Raw genomic sequence first — 14,340 nt, 5'->3', positions numbered from 1 at the left:
GGACCCGGTCCACGCCCGCTAGAGCGGGCTATAAAGTCAAAAGCCGCACATGGTGGCAGCCACGATCTCCACAGACACGAGTTCAGAGTAAGACCTGCATTGTGGAGCTCCCCCATAAGGCAGTAAAAACTCTGCAGATGGCAACACACAATAGATAGACCAAACTACATTCATCATCAACTGTCTTAGTATACAGGCCTGTCCTTATGTGATCTTCAGTTCCGGTCAGCTTCGACAGTGCCCATCCGTGAAGGGCTGTTCTATAGTGCCTCATCGTTGGGGAAGCAGGGGCCGCAGCGGGGCTTAAGGGAACGGTCCCGTAGGCTCACCCGGTAGATGCAGGCCCCCACCGCGGATCAGATCTGGAGGCACCAGAACGCAGGACTAGGACCCCTGTCGAGGCACTGCACGTCGGCCTATCCCAAAGCATGAAGAGATTGTCAGCGCCTCGAACGGCGAGACCATGCAGAGGCGGAGGGGTCTCCCGTAGATGATCCATCAGAGGCGCCTGGTGCTGGTGACTCCGTAGGTGCAGAGATACCGAGCAGGTCCAGCCTCTCCTGAAGATCGGTGATGTGATGCCGTTTGTTTTGAAGGTCAAAGCTGAGCCCGAATGGGTAAGTCCACCGGTACCTAATATGGTCGGCCCGCAGTTTAGCAGTCACCGGCCTGAGGAGTTGTTGTTGTGCTAGCGTAGCCGGTGCCACATCCTAAAAGATGCTGCATGAGAAGTTCTGTAATGAGACCGTGTCCTTAGCTCGTGCCGCCTGCAGGATCGCTTCCTTGGTCTTGTAGGAGTGGAATTTTGCTAGGATGTCTCGGGGTCGCTTCCTCTCACCTCGCTGTTGGGGACTCACTCGATGGACTCTGTCTAACTTAATCTTGAGAGACTGGGGGGCGATTATTTCTGAGAAAAGGCCCACTACGAAGGCCTCAAGGTCCGGCCTCAAGGTCCGGCCCCTCCGCCCCCTCCTCAAGGTCCCGGATGCGGAGATTTTCCCGACGGGCCCTGTTTTCCAGGTCCTCCACCTTAAGTTGCGCCTGGGATAGGTGCTCCTTGAGCGATTTGACATCCCCCTGTAATTCCAGGACACTACGTTCGTCTTCCCGATGGTGTTCCTCAGGATCAAGGACCCTTTGGTAAAGATCAATTCAAAATGGTCAGGCGATTTCAGTAGATGTTTCCTAAGTTAAATTTGCCCAGCGTAAAACGCCTCTAATACCATACGAAGTTATTCAATAAAGAGGCAGGCGCTGGAGACAGGAAGACAGGAAACAAGTTTATTCCGACGGAGTAGAACACATCAGATCAGACAACAAGGTATCGTCTCGAGGTGCTCTCTCAACCTCTCTGAGACCAGGTCTTTTATACCCTGGTTTAAGACATGTGAACGCTCTTTATTACAACAAGACATTGTAAAGGATGAAAACGACATCCCCGGCACCCCCCCAGTTCCGGCCCATTCCAACACATGACAACAGTAGAGGCCCTTTCCCCTCATATGATTGGGAGGGGGCTATCACGCAGCTGAGTGTTCTGCCGATTCCTTTGGAATGTGTGCGCCTGATCGAATCTCAGGGGGTGGGGAGGTCGTGATCAATAGTGGCTCCTTTCAGGAGAGGCGAGGGCATACAGTAGTGGGCAATAAACTGTATCCTCGGGCTAAGGGATGACCAGCGGTTCGTACAGGCAGTCGGGCTCAGAGGAAGGGGTCATCAAAGGAGGGGTATTCATGGACGGAAAGGAGGTGTTGGTCAGGCGCGGGGTGTGATTCCCTGAGACAGAGTCATGGGAGGGGAGAGTTCATGACTTGTGCATGTGAGTGCGGGGGCAGCCAGGGTGCGCGGGGAAGGCTTGCAAGGTTCAGGGAAGTGTGCTGACGGGCGATCGTGAACAGGGAGACCATGGTACCTAAAATGGCTGTCGTGTATGCTCATACGTGAGTCTGCAAGATTGCGTAGATGATGTTCAATACACAAACTAAAATTCCACAGTCCTCCCTTTAACATGTCTCGCCAGCTTGTCAGTTCGGATCAATCCCCATGAGACCACGCACCTCTATCTCGTATAGGGGACTCATGTGCTCAGTTTTAAAGTTCAAAGTCTTTGGGCACATACAGTTGGAAATGAGTGCACATAAAGGTGGTAAACATTGAATACCTAAGCAACACCCACACAGTATCATGATTGGTATCAATAAAAACGTGAACAATCTCCATCCCCAGTTCTTCAAAGTGTCCCAGAACCAGCCTCCAAGCGACCATCCTTCCTGCTCCTGGTGAACCTCTGAGGACAGTCTGTGGAGGTGTTCGATTGCTTTGTAGACTGAAGGTGAGTTATCTGGCACGTAGGTGCAACAGCTGGAGCCGATGATGCGGCATGCTCCTCCACGGTCGGCCAGAACCACATCTAGAACAAGACGGTTTTGAAGAGCCACCAGGCGGACTGCCTGAAGCTCAGCCGTGTTGTTAGCAAGGATGCCAGCGGTGATGTTAATGGTTGTTTCTACTGCCTGAGTCAGGTGTCGGATAGCGCGGCTATTTGCCATTGGTCCCCACAGAGGAACAAGTCCCTTTGCTGCATCCAGGAACTGTGCTCCGGTGGAGTCGGCTTGTTCAACATCTCCGGCGCGCTTTTGCCGGTGGTGGTAGGCTGGAGCCACATACGTGGGAGGAAGAATGAGGGCGATGTAGCACGTACCCCTCCAGCCTTTTGGGAGCCAAGTGTAAGCTTTGGTGCCACAAACAAAGTACATATTCGGGGAAGCAACAAAGGAGGGGGGGTCAGCTGAGACCAATGTTTTGGTGATGCGACAAGAACTGTGACCCACCAGCTGCGTTCCTTGTCCTTCGAGGCATACAAGTCCTGTGACATTGATGACAGACAGGGCCACAGTCAGGGTGGCAGCCGTTTGTTTCCGCAGGTGGGAGAAGGTGGGTCTGGCTGGATTGTGGAGCACTTGCATTTCGACCCTTTCTTTGGCAGGGATGTTCGTAAGGAAGGTTGAACCTGAAATTGCAGGACAAAAGGGAGCAGACGTCTTTCCTGTTTTGTTCAGCCAGAACCCATAGTAGAAGTGTGACACTGTTTGACCAGAAGCGGCGTTGTCCTTGTGGCTTTCCTGCATGAGGATCAACCAGGCGAGGCAGGAGCCGTGAACTGAGAAAGGAGAAGGGATGAAGGGGATGGAGTGTCCGGTAGCATGTGGGAGCAACCCACAGATCCAGCAGTTTGTGGCGTTTGCAGCAAGGTTGTGCTGGTGCAACAGTTGTACGAAGGAATTGTTCCAGAACTCCTTACGCCTTTCTCGGAGCTGAGGTGAAAGGGTGATCAGGTGGTGCTCTTTCATGGTGGTTGGCTGGACAGTGGTTGGCAACATCTGGTGAGCGGGTGTGCTTTCCTCCAAGATCCAGAAGGAAGTCATGAGGAGGAGGCAAAACAGGAAGACAATGAAGAAAGCGATTGTCTTTGATTTGTGCAAATTATCAGTCTTTGGGTTCCTGTAGTGGGTATTTCCTGTTGCTTCCGACGTCTTCTTATCTGGCGCTTCCATCATCTTCTTATCTGGCGCTTCCATCATCTTCATCTTCAAGGTGCTCGGTAGTGGGCAGAACCACAGACTTTGTTTAGCTTCTCTCCGGGTAACCCTTGGTTGCTTTGGATCACCGTTCTGAGATTTCTAACTTAGTCAGTGGCCTACTTAGCCGAAGCTCCCTCCTTTCGACGCAGGAAATACCCTTCTCGGGAAGGCACAGTGGGATCAGAGTGTTTTGCAAGTTCAAGTGCCTCGGTATCAGGATAGCAGTTCAGTGATGGTCGGTCTTTGTTCAGGAGCTCTTCTTGGGTGCTGACGTTGTCTGTCGTGGCCAGGGTCGAGGAAACCTTTTTGCAGTGGTGGGCGTGCAGCCAGTGCTTCTTCCCCTCCACTCGAAGAGCCGTCCGAGTGGTGATCAGTACTTGCCACGGGCCCGTCCACCGGGGTTCCAGACTCTTCGCTCGTTGAAAGTTCCGGACTAGGACATAGTCACCCGGTTGGATATCGTGACCGGGACCCCTGGAAGCATCGGGGATGGCCTGCTGCACCTGTTGATGAATGACAGACAACGTTTTAGTTAACTTGTATAAATAATCTGACAGCAGGACGTCGGGGACGTCGTGAATGGAGGTCGGTTTGGGGGCAGTCCAGAGGTTCATAGGCCGCCCAAACACAACTTCGTAGGGGGTCAAGTGGTGCTTAGTGGGAGTGGAGCGCATCGATAGTAATGCCAGTGGAAGGGCATCTGGCCACTTAAGTCCTGTGGTGGCCACTATTTTTGACAGTTTCAGTTTCAGTGTAGCGTTGTGTCGTTCAACCAGGCCAGCGGATTGTGGGTGGAAGACCGCATGGAACCTTTGTTTTACCCCCAACCCCTTCAGGATTAGTTGGATAACTTCAGCTATGAAGTGGGGGCCATTGTCGCTCCATAAAATTCGACAAAGGCCGTAGCGAGGGAAAAACTCTTTCAGTAGTACTTTGGCAGTAGTCATGGCAGTGTTATCACGGGTCGGATAGGCTTCCACCCATTTGCTGAAGGCACATACAATGACCAATACGTATTCAAGCCTTGGCACCTCTCTAATTGGATGTAATCCATCTGGAGGACCTCAAAGGGGTGGTCGGGGATCCCAAACCCTCCCCGGGGTACCACAGTTCCTTTCCCGGGGTTGTGTTGTAAGCAGATAAGGCACTGCTGGACTAGGCGTTTGGCCGAGTCGGGGATCTTGTTGTTGTGCCAGACTTTGGAAATGAGTTCAATCATGGGGGCAGAGCCTATGTGTGCAGGGGAGTGTGCCATTGTCAGTATGGGGATTAAATATGCATCAGGCAGCAACCATTTGTTCGTGTCTTTTGTCCGCCAGCAGCCTTCATCGTCCCTTAGACCCACCCGCGCCCACTCAGTCAATTCGTGTGGTGTGCTGGCCGATTGGATGTCCCTGATCGTTTCCCTAGCGTCGGTCCATTTTTCTGCTTGTGACCAGGTCACATACATGCGTGTCGTTGCCCTATTCTCAGCTGTGGTTCGGGCAGTGATGTCCGCTAGTGCGTTTCCCTGTCCAACTAAATCTGTCACCTTCTTGTGTGCCTGGCATTTAATCACCGCTAATCGTTTGGGGAGAAGAACTGCTTCAATCAGGGCGGAGACTAGATCTCCGTGGAGGATGGGCGTACCGTGGGACGTCAGGAATCCCCTTTCCCTCCACAGGAGCCCAAAATGATGAACCACCCCGAAGGCGTACTGGCTGTCCGTGTAAATGTTTGCCGTGGTTCCTGCTGCTATGATACATGCTCGTGTGAGGGCAATTAGTTCTGCTGCCTGTGCGGATCGTTGTGTGATGCGAGCTGTTTCAACTACAGTTCGAGCCGTCGTCACCGCATAGGCAGCGGAAGTGGTGCCGTCTGGGAGTTTGACACAAGAGCCATCTACCCATAGTTCTCCATCAGGATCTGCAAAAGCAATGTCTCGGAGGTCAATTCTACTCCTAGTCTGTTCGTCCGTGAGGGTCACACAGTCGTGTATAGGGGGCACATCGGGGTCATTTTCGGGCAAGGGTAACAGTGTAGCAGGATTCAATGTCGTGCATCTCTTCAGGGTGATGTGGGGTGCAAGTAGCGTCAATTCGTACCCTGTCAGTCGTGCACTAGTCAGGTGTTGAGTCTTGGTCTGGTTCAAAAGGGTGTCAACTGCATGGGGCACTAATACCGTGAGAGAGTTCGAAAGCACAATTCCCTCACTCTGGCGGATAGAGACAGCAGCAGCGGCTACTGCTCGAAGGCAGGCAGGTAGAGCTCTGGCGACTGGATCAAGAGTGGCAGAGAAGTAGGCACAAGGGGGTTGTTTGGCGCCGATGGGCTGGGTTAGAACAGACAATGCGCATCCCTCCCTTTCGTGAGTGAAGAGGGAGAAGGGCTTGGAGTAATCTGGTGTTCCTAGAACGGGTGCCGAGCAAAGGGCATCTCGCAACTCCTTAAAGGATGCTTGGCATTCGGGAGTCCACGGGAGTGGGAACGGAACATCTTTGGCCAACAGGGAAAGTAGGGGTTTTATAATGAGACTGAAATTTGGTAACCATTGTCGGCAGAAAGAAGTAAGGCCCACTAATGAACGGACTTGCTTCTGTGTTTTTGGAATGGGGGTGTCTAGGATGGTTTGGATTCGGTCGGGCGTAAGTTTCCTCCCTTCTTTGGACAGGAGATGGCCTAGGTATGTTACTTGGGGCTGGCAGAACTGCAGTTTCTTTTTGGAGACCTTGTGGCCATTCTCCGCAAGAAAGTGCAAGAGTTGGATAGTGGCTGTGATTGCAAGTGGAGTGGAGTCGGCCGCCAAAAGGATATCATCAACATATTGGATCAACACCACTCCATCTGGTAGCTGGACGGCGTCCAGCTGTCTTTTGAGGGCCTGGCTGTAAATGCTGGGACTTTCAGTGTAGCCCTGGGGAGCTCTACAAAATCGGTATGAACGGTTTTTTAAAGTGAAGCCGAAGAGATAACGGCTGTCTGGATGGATGGGGATAGAGAAAAATGCATTTTTAAGATCGATAACGGTGAAGGTGGTGGCAGTGGACGGGATGAGAGTTAGAATGGTGGCGATGTCTGAGACTACGGGGTACTGTGGCACCACCACTTTGTTGACTTCTCGCAGGTCGATGATGAAGCGGTACGCTTTCTCATCTCCCTCACCTTGCTTCTTAACAATGGGTAGGATAGGGCTATTGCAGACATTACTAACCACTTCCTCTACCACTCCTGCATCTACCAAGGACTGAATAATCGCTACCAATGCCTTCTCGCCTTCGGGCGATATCCGGTACTGTGGGAGTTTCGGGAGTATTGCATCTGGTCGAACAGTTATGTGTACAGGATCGATCATCATTCGTCCTACATCCGAGTCATTTTTGGCCCATAGGTACAGGGGTAGGGTATCGAGCAAGGATAGGTCAGCATCTGTTATGGTGTACATATGTTGTGCGGGGTAGGGTCTGGACATGCTCGGATTGTCATACAGGATGACTCAGACTCCATCCGGGGAACACCTAATAGTAGCTCGGAAATGTTTCAGTAAATCAATACCCATAATGGCGTCAGGGGAGTTGGAGGAGAGCAGAAACGTGGTGTCAGTGGGATTGTTTCCTAGGTCAAAGGAGATAGGTACAGACAGGGGATTAGTGGAGGGCGTTCCATCGAAACCTATCGAGGTAATGTGTGAGCCAGACAAGGGTGCCCTTGGAATCAGTCGTTTTGATAATACACTACGTGTCGCTCCAGTGTCTACCAAAAATGGAGACTTTGTACCCAGGACCTTAGCAGTGACGTAAGGACCTTGCTGGTCAACACAGAGCTCGACTGGATCCCTCCCTTGCCCCTGGCAGTCCTATGCAAAGTCGTGAGCATTGTTGCAATCGGACTGTTGGCACTGATTCTGTCGGGGGCGGTCAAATGTGTTTGGTCTGCCAGGTCGGTCATTGGTGGTGTTGTGGGCCTGCCCTCGTCCCTGCCCTCCAGTTTTGGGGCCATTTGCCATGTCCCTTGTCTCTTTATTTTTAATCAGTTCACGGAGGGCCAGGCATTGAGACTTCCAATGTCCAAATTCTTTGCAAAATGCACACTGGTTCTCATCGAGGTCGTTTCGTGGAGCGCCAGGTGTGGGGTTGCGGTCTCTAGGGGGCGAATTCCTAGGGGCATTCGACTGGTAGTTTCCCCTATACCGTTCCCTTCCTGTAGTCACTCCCTGCAATTGAGCAATCATTACTCGTTCCTTTAAGTCCTTTTTCTTTTTCTCAGTTGCCCTTTCGTTCTCGTTCTTTTGGTGTTCGTAATACTGAGCCATCTGAAGGATAGCTGCAGGTTTAGAGGCTCCCCAACTACTCTCGCTAGTCTGTAACTTTTGGGAGACCTCTTGCGATAGCCCCTTTGCGTAGTTTTGCACGAATAGGTGTTGTCCGGTTGCGGTGGTCATATCTTGGCCACTGTAGTCGGAGAACACTGTTTCAAATCGTGAGAAGTATTCTGATACGTCCTCCTGAGGTTTCTGGCGGCAAGCCGTGACTACCGACCAGTCTACCTTCTTTTCTGGGATCAACGTCTTTAGCTTCTGCACTATTTTGTCGGGGAGTTCCAGTATGTCTTTTACAGGTTTCTTTCCGGGCTCTCGCTGCCCATCTAGTTCATTGAGTTTTGTCCAGGTGTGTCCGAACAGATCCGTGTGGTCGGCTTTCCGGATTTGCTTCCACACATCAGCCGGCAGACACAACCCGAAAAACAAATCAATGTCCGCTAGAGTCATTATGGTTGAGCCCAAGGCGGTGCCTAGTTCGGTATAAAATGCTGTAGGGTTCTTTCTTAAATCGGGCAGGGTTTGCCTAAAAGTTAAAATATCTTGCCGATCCCATGGTTGGTAAACCCAGTTGTACACAACCCTCCCTTTTGCATCTGCGTGGTTGATATCATCGTTTGTTCCCTGACCTCTTGGGGGAACCCAATAGGTGGCAGCTTCTCTGATAGGCATCATAGTGTTGGCTGCTTCTCATGAGGGCTCAACCGTCTCAGGAACTGTGATCTTGACCTCTGGTTTCTGTTCCGCGAGGTGGCGGAAGACCTCAAGCGTTTGCATGAAGAGGTCCGTCACATCGCTCTCAGTTCCATCTCCAACATCGACCCTTCTATATAGAGTCGTCAGCTTTGCAGGACCCTTATTCTGGTACCTATCCTCGTCTTTCCTGTTTTGTTCAGCCAGAACCCATAGTAGAAGTGTGACACTGTTTGTCCAGAAGCGGCGTTGTCCTTGTGGCTTTCCTGCATGAGGATCAACCAGGCGAGGCAGGAGCCGTGAACTGAGAAAGGAGAAGGGATGAAGGGGATGGAGTGTCCGGAAGCATGTGGGAGCAACCCACAGATCCAGCAGTTTGTGGCGTTTGCAGCAAGGTTGTGCTGGTGCAACAGTTGTACGAAGGAATTGTTCCAGAACTCCTTACGCCTTTCTCGGAGCTGAGGTGAAAGGGTGATCAGGTGGTGCTCTTTCATGGTGGTTGGCTGGACAGTGGTTGGCAACATCTGGTGAGCGGGTGTGCTTTCCTCCAAGATCCAGAAGGAAGTCATGAGGAGGAGGCAAAACAGGAAGACAATGAAGAAAGCGATTGTCTTTGATTTGTGCAAATTATCAGTCTTTGGGTTCCTGTAGTGGGTATTTCCTGTTGCTTCCGACGTCTTCTTATCTGGCGCTTCCATCATCTTCTTATCTGGCGCTTCCATCATCTTCATCTTCAAGGTGCTCGGTAGTGGGCAGAAACACAGACTTTGTTTAGCTTCTCTCCGGGTAACCCTTGGTTGCTTTGGATCACCGTTCTGAGATTTTTAACTTAGTCAGTGGCCTACTTAGCCGAAGATCCCTCCTTTCGACGCAGGAAATACCCTTCTCGGGAAGGCACAGTGGGATCAGAGTGTTTTGCAAGTTCAAGTGCCTCGGTATCAGGATAGCAGTTCAGTGATGGTCGGTCTTTGTTCAGGAGCTCTTCTTGGGTGCTGACGTTGTCTGTCGTGGCCAGGGTCGAGGAAACCTTTTTGCAGTGGTGGGCGTGCAGCCAGTGCTTCTTCCCCTCCACTCGAAGAGCCGTCCGAGTGGTGATCAGTACTTGCCAGGGGCCCCTCCACCGGGGTTCCAGACTCTTCGCTCGTTGAAAGTTCCGGACTAGGACGTAGTCACCCGGTTGGATATCGTGACCGGGACCCCTGGAAGCATCGGGGATGGCCTGCTGCACCTGTTGATGAATGACAGACAACGTTTTAGTTAACTTGTATAAATAATCTGACAGCAGGACGTCGGGGACGTCGTGAATGGAGGTCGGTTTGGGGGCAGTCCAGAGGTTCATAGGCCGCCCAAACACAACTTCGTAGGGGGTCAAGAGGTGCTTAGTGGGAGTGGAGCGCATCGATAGTAATGCCAGTGGAAGGGCATCTGGCCACTTAAGTCCTGTGGTGGCCACTATTTTTGACAGTTTCAGTTTCAGTGTAGCGTTGTGTCGTTCAACCAGGCCAGCGGATTGTGGGTGGAAGACCGCATGGAACCTTTGTTTTACCCCCAACCCCTTCAGGATTAGTTGGATAACTTCAACTATGAAGTGGGGGCCATTGTCGCTCCATAAAATTCGACAAAGGCCGTAGCGAGGGAAAAACTCTTTCAGTAGTACTTTGGCAGTAGTCATGGCAGTGTTATCACGGGTCGGATAGGCTTCCACCCATTTGCTGAAGGCACATACAATGACCAATACGTATTCAAGCCTTGGCACCTCTCTAATTGGATGTAATCCATCTGGAGGACCTCAAAGGGGTGGTCGGGGATCCCAAACCCTCCCCGGGGTACCACAGTTCCTTTCCCGGGGTTGTGTTGTAAGCAGATAAGGCACTGCTGGACTAGGCGTTTGGCCGAGTCGGGGATCTTGTTGTTGTGCCAGACTTTGGAAATGAGTTCAATCATGGGGGCAGAGCCTATGTGTGCAGGGGAGTGTTCCATTGTCAGTATGGGGATTAAATATGCATCAGGCAGCAACCATTTGTTCGTGTCTTTTGTCCGCCAGCAGCCTTCATCGTCCCTTAGACCCACCCGCGCCCACTCAGTCAATTTGTGTGGTGTGCTGGCCGATTGGATGTCCCTGATCGTTTCCCTAGCGTCGGTCCATTTTTCTGCTTGTGACCTGGTCACATACATGCGTGTCGTTGCCCTATTCTCAGCTGTGGTTCGGGCAGTGATGTCGGCTAGTGCGTTTCCCTGTCCAACTAAATCTGTCACCTTCTTGTGTGCCTGGCATTTAATCACCGCTAATCGTTTGGGGAGAAGAACTGCTTCAATCAGGGCGGAGACTAGATCTCCGTGGAGGATGGGCGTACCGTGGGACGTCAGGAATCCCCTTTCCCTCCACAGGAGCCCAAAATGATGAACCACCCCGAAGGCGTACTGGCTGTCCGTGTAAATGTTTGCCGTGGTTCCTGCTGCTATGATACATGCTCGTGTGAGGGCAATTAGTTCTGCTGCCTGTGCGGATCGTTGTGTGATGCGAGCTGTTTCAACTACTGTTCGAGCCGTCGTCACCGCATAGGCAGCGGAAGTGGTGCCGTCTGGGAGTTTGACACAAGAGCCATCTACCCATAGTTCTCCATCAGGATCTGCAAAAGCAATGTCTCGGAGGTCAATTCTACTCCTAGTCTGTTCGTCCGTGAGGGTCACACAGTCGTGTATAGGGGGCACATCGGGGTCATTTTCGGGCAAGGGTAACAGTGTAGCAGGATTCAATGTCGTGCATCTCTTCAGGGTGATGTGGGGTGCAAGTAGCGTCAATTCGTACCCTGTCAGTCGTGCACTAGTCAGGTGTTGAGTCTTGGTCTGGTGCAAAAGGGTGTCAACTGCATGGGGCACTAATACCGTGAGAGAGTTCGACAGCACAATTCCCTCACTCTGGCGGATAGAGACAGCAGCAGCGGCTACTGCTCGAAGGCAGGCAGGTAGAGCTCTGGCGACTGGATCAAGAGTGGCAGAGAAGTAGGCACAAGGGCGTTGTTTGGCGCCGATGGGCTGGGTTAGAACAGACAATGCGCATCCCTCCCTTTCGTGAGTGAAGAGGGAGAAGGGCTTGGAGTAATCTGGTGTTCCTAGAACGGATGCCGAGCAAAGGGCATCTCGCAACTCCTTAAAGGATGCTTGGCATTCGGGAGTCCACGGGAGTGGGAACGGAACATCTTTGGCCAACAGGGAAAGTAGGGGTTTTATAATGAGACTGAAATTTGGTAACCATTGTCGGCAGAAAGAAGTAAGCCCCACTAATGAACGGACTTGCTTCTGTGTTTTTGGAATGGGGGTGTCTAGGATGGTTTGGATTCGGTCGGGCGTAAGTTTCCTCCCTTCTTTGGACAGGAGATGGCCTAGGTATGTTACTTGGGGCTGGCAGAACTGCAGTTTCTTTTTGGAGACCTTGTGGCCATTCTCCGCAAGAAAGTGCAAGAGTTGGATAGTGGCTGTGATTGCAAGTGGAGTGGAGTCGGCCGCCAAAAGGATATCATCAACATATTGGATCAACACCACTCCATCTGGTAGCTGGACGGCGTCCAGCTGTCTTTTGAGGGCCTGGCTGTAAATGCTTGGACTTTCAGTGTAGCCCTGGGGAGCTCTACAAAATCGGTATGAACGGTTTTTTAAAGTGAAGCCGAAGAGATAACGGCTGTCTGGATGGATGGGGATAGAGAAAAATGCATTTTTAAGATCGATAACGGTGAAGGTGGTGGCAGTGGACGGGATGAGAGTTAGAATGGTGGCGATGTCTGAGACTACGGGGTACTGTGGCACCACCACTTTGTTGACTTCTCGCAGGTCGATGATGAAGCGGTACGCTTTCTCATCTCCCTCACCTTGCTTCTTAACAATGGGTAGGATAGGGCTATTGCAGACATTACTAACCACTTCCTCTACCACTCCTGCATCTACCAAGGACTGAATAATCGCTACCAATGCCTTCTCGCCTTCGGGCGATATCCGGTACTGTGGGAGTTTCGAGAGTATTGCATCTGGTCGAACAGTTATGTGTACAGGATCGATCATCATTCGTCCTACATCCGAGTCGTTTCTGGCCCATAGGTACAGGGGTAGGGTATCGAGCAAGGATAGGTCAGCATCTGTTATGGTGTACATATGTTGTGCGGGGTAGGGTCTGGACATGCTCGGATTGTCGTACAGGATGACTCGGACTCCATCCGGGGAACACCTAATAGTAGCTCGGAAATGTTTCAGTAAATCAATACCCATAATGGCGTCAGGGGAGTTGGAGGAGAGCAGAAACGTGGTGTCAGTGGGATTGTTTCCTAGGTCAAAGGAGATAGGTACAGACAGGGGATTAGTGGAGGGCGTTCCATCGAAACCTATCGAGGTAATGTGTGAGCCAGACAAGGGTGCCCTTGGAATCAGTCGTTTTGATAATACACTACGTGTCGCTCCAGTGTCTACCAAAAATGGAGACTTTGTACCCAGGACCTTAGCAGTGACGTAAGGACCTTGCTGGTCAACACAGAGCTCGACTGGATCCCTCCCTTGCCCCTGGCAGTCCTATGCAAAGTCGTGAGCATTGTTGCAATCGGACTGTTGGCACTGATTCTGTCGGGGGCGGTCAAATGTGTTTGGTCTGCCAGGTCGGTCATTGGTGGTGTTGTGGGCCTGCCCTCGTCCCTGCCCTCCAGTTTTGGGGCCATTTGCCATGTCCCTTGTCTCTTTATTTTTAATCAGTTCACGGAGGGCCAGGCATTGAGACTTCCAATGTCCAAATTCTTTGCAAAATGCACACTGGTTCTCATCGAGCTCGGTTCGTGGAGCGCCAGGTGTGGGGTTGCGGTCTCTAGGGGGCGAATTCCTAGGGGCATTCGACTGGTAGTTTCCCCTATACCGTTCCCTTCCTGTAGTCACTCCCTGCAATTGAGCAATCATTACTCGTTCCTTTAAGTCCTTTTTCTTTTTCTCAGTTGCCCTTTCGTTCTCGTTCTTTTGTTGTTCGTAATACTGAGCCATCTGAAGGATAGCTGCAGGTTTAGAGGCTCCCCAACTACTCTCGCTAGTCTGTAACTTTTGGGAGACCTCTTGCGATAGCCCCTTTACGTAGTTTTGCACGAATAGGTGTTGTCCGGTTGCGGTGGTCATATCTTGGCCACTGTAGTCGGAGAACACTGTTTCAAATCGTGAGAAGTATTCTGATACGTCCTCCTGAGGTTTCTGGCGGCAAGCCGTGACTACCGACCAGTCTACCTTCTTTTCTGGGATCAACGTCTTTAGCTTCTGCACTATTTTGTCGGGGAGTTCCAGTATGTCTTTTACAGGTTTCTTTCCGGGCTCTCGCTGCCCATCTAGTTCATTGAGTTTTGTCCAGGTGTGTCCGAACAGATCCGTGTGGTCGGCTTTCCGGATTTGCTTCCACACATCAGCCGGCAGACACAACCCGAAAAACAAATCAATGTCCGCTAGAGTCATTATGGTTGAGCCCAAGGCGGTGCCTAGTTCGGTATAAAATGCTGTAGGGTTCTTTCTTAAATCGGGCAGGGTTTGCCTAAAAGTTAAAATATCTTGCCGATCCCATGGTTGGTAAACCCAGTTGTACACAACCCTCCCTTTTGCATCTGCGTGGTTGATATCATCGTTTGTTCCCTGACCTCTTGGGGGAACCCAATAGGGGGCGGCTTCTCTGATAGGCATCATAGTGTTGGCTGCTTCTCATGAGGGCTCAACCGTCTCAGGAACTGTGATCTTGACCTCTGGTTTCTGTTCCGCGAGGTG

The sequence above is a fragment of the Lissotriton helveticus genome, chromosome 11 (genome assembly GCF_964261635.1).
Source record: "Lissotriton helveticus chromosome 11, aLisHel1.1, whole genome shotgun sequence".
NCBI lineage: Eukaryota > Metazoa > Chordata > Amphibia > Caudata > Salamandridae > Lissotriton > Lissotriton helveticus.
The sequence above is the reverse complement of the archived record's forward strand: the minus strand, read 5'-3'. Positions refer to the sequence as shown.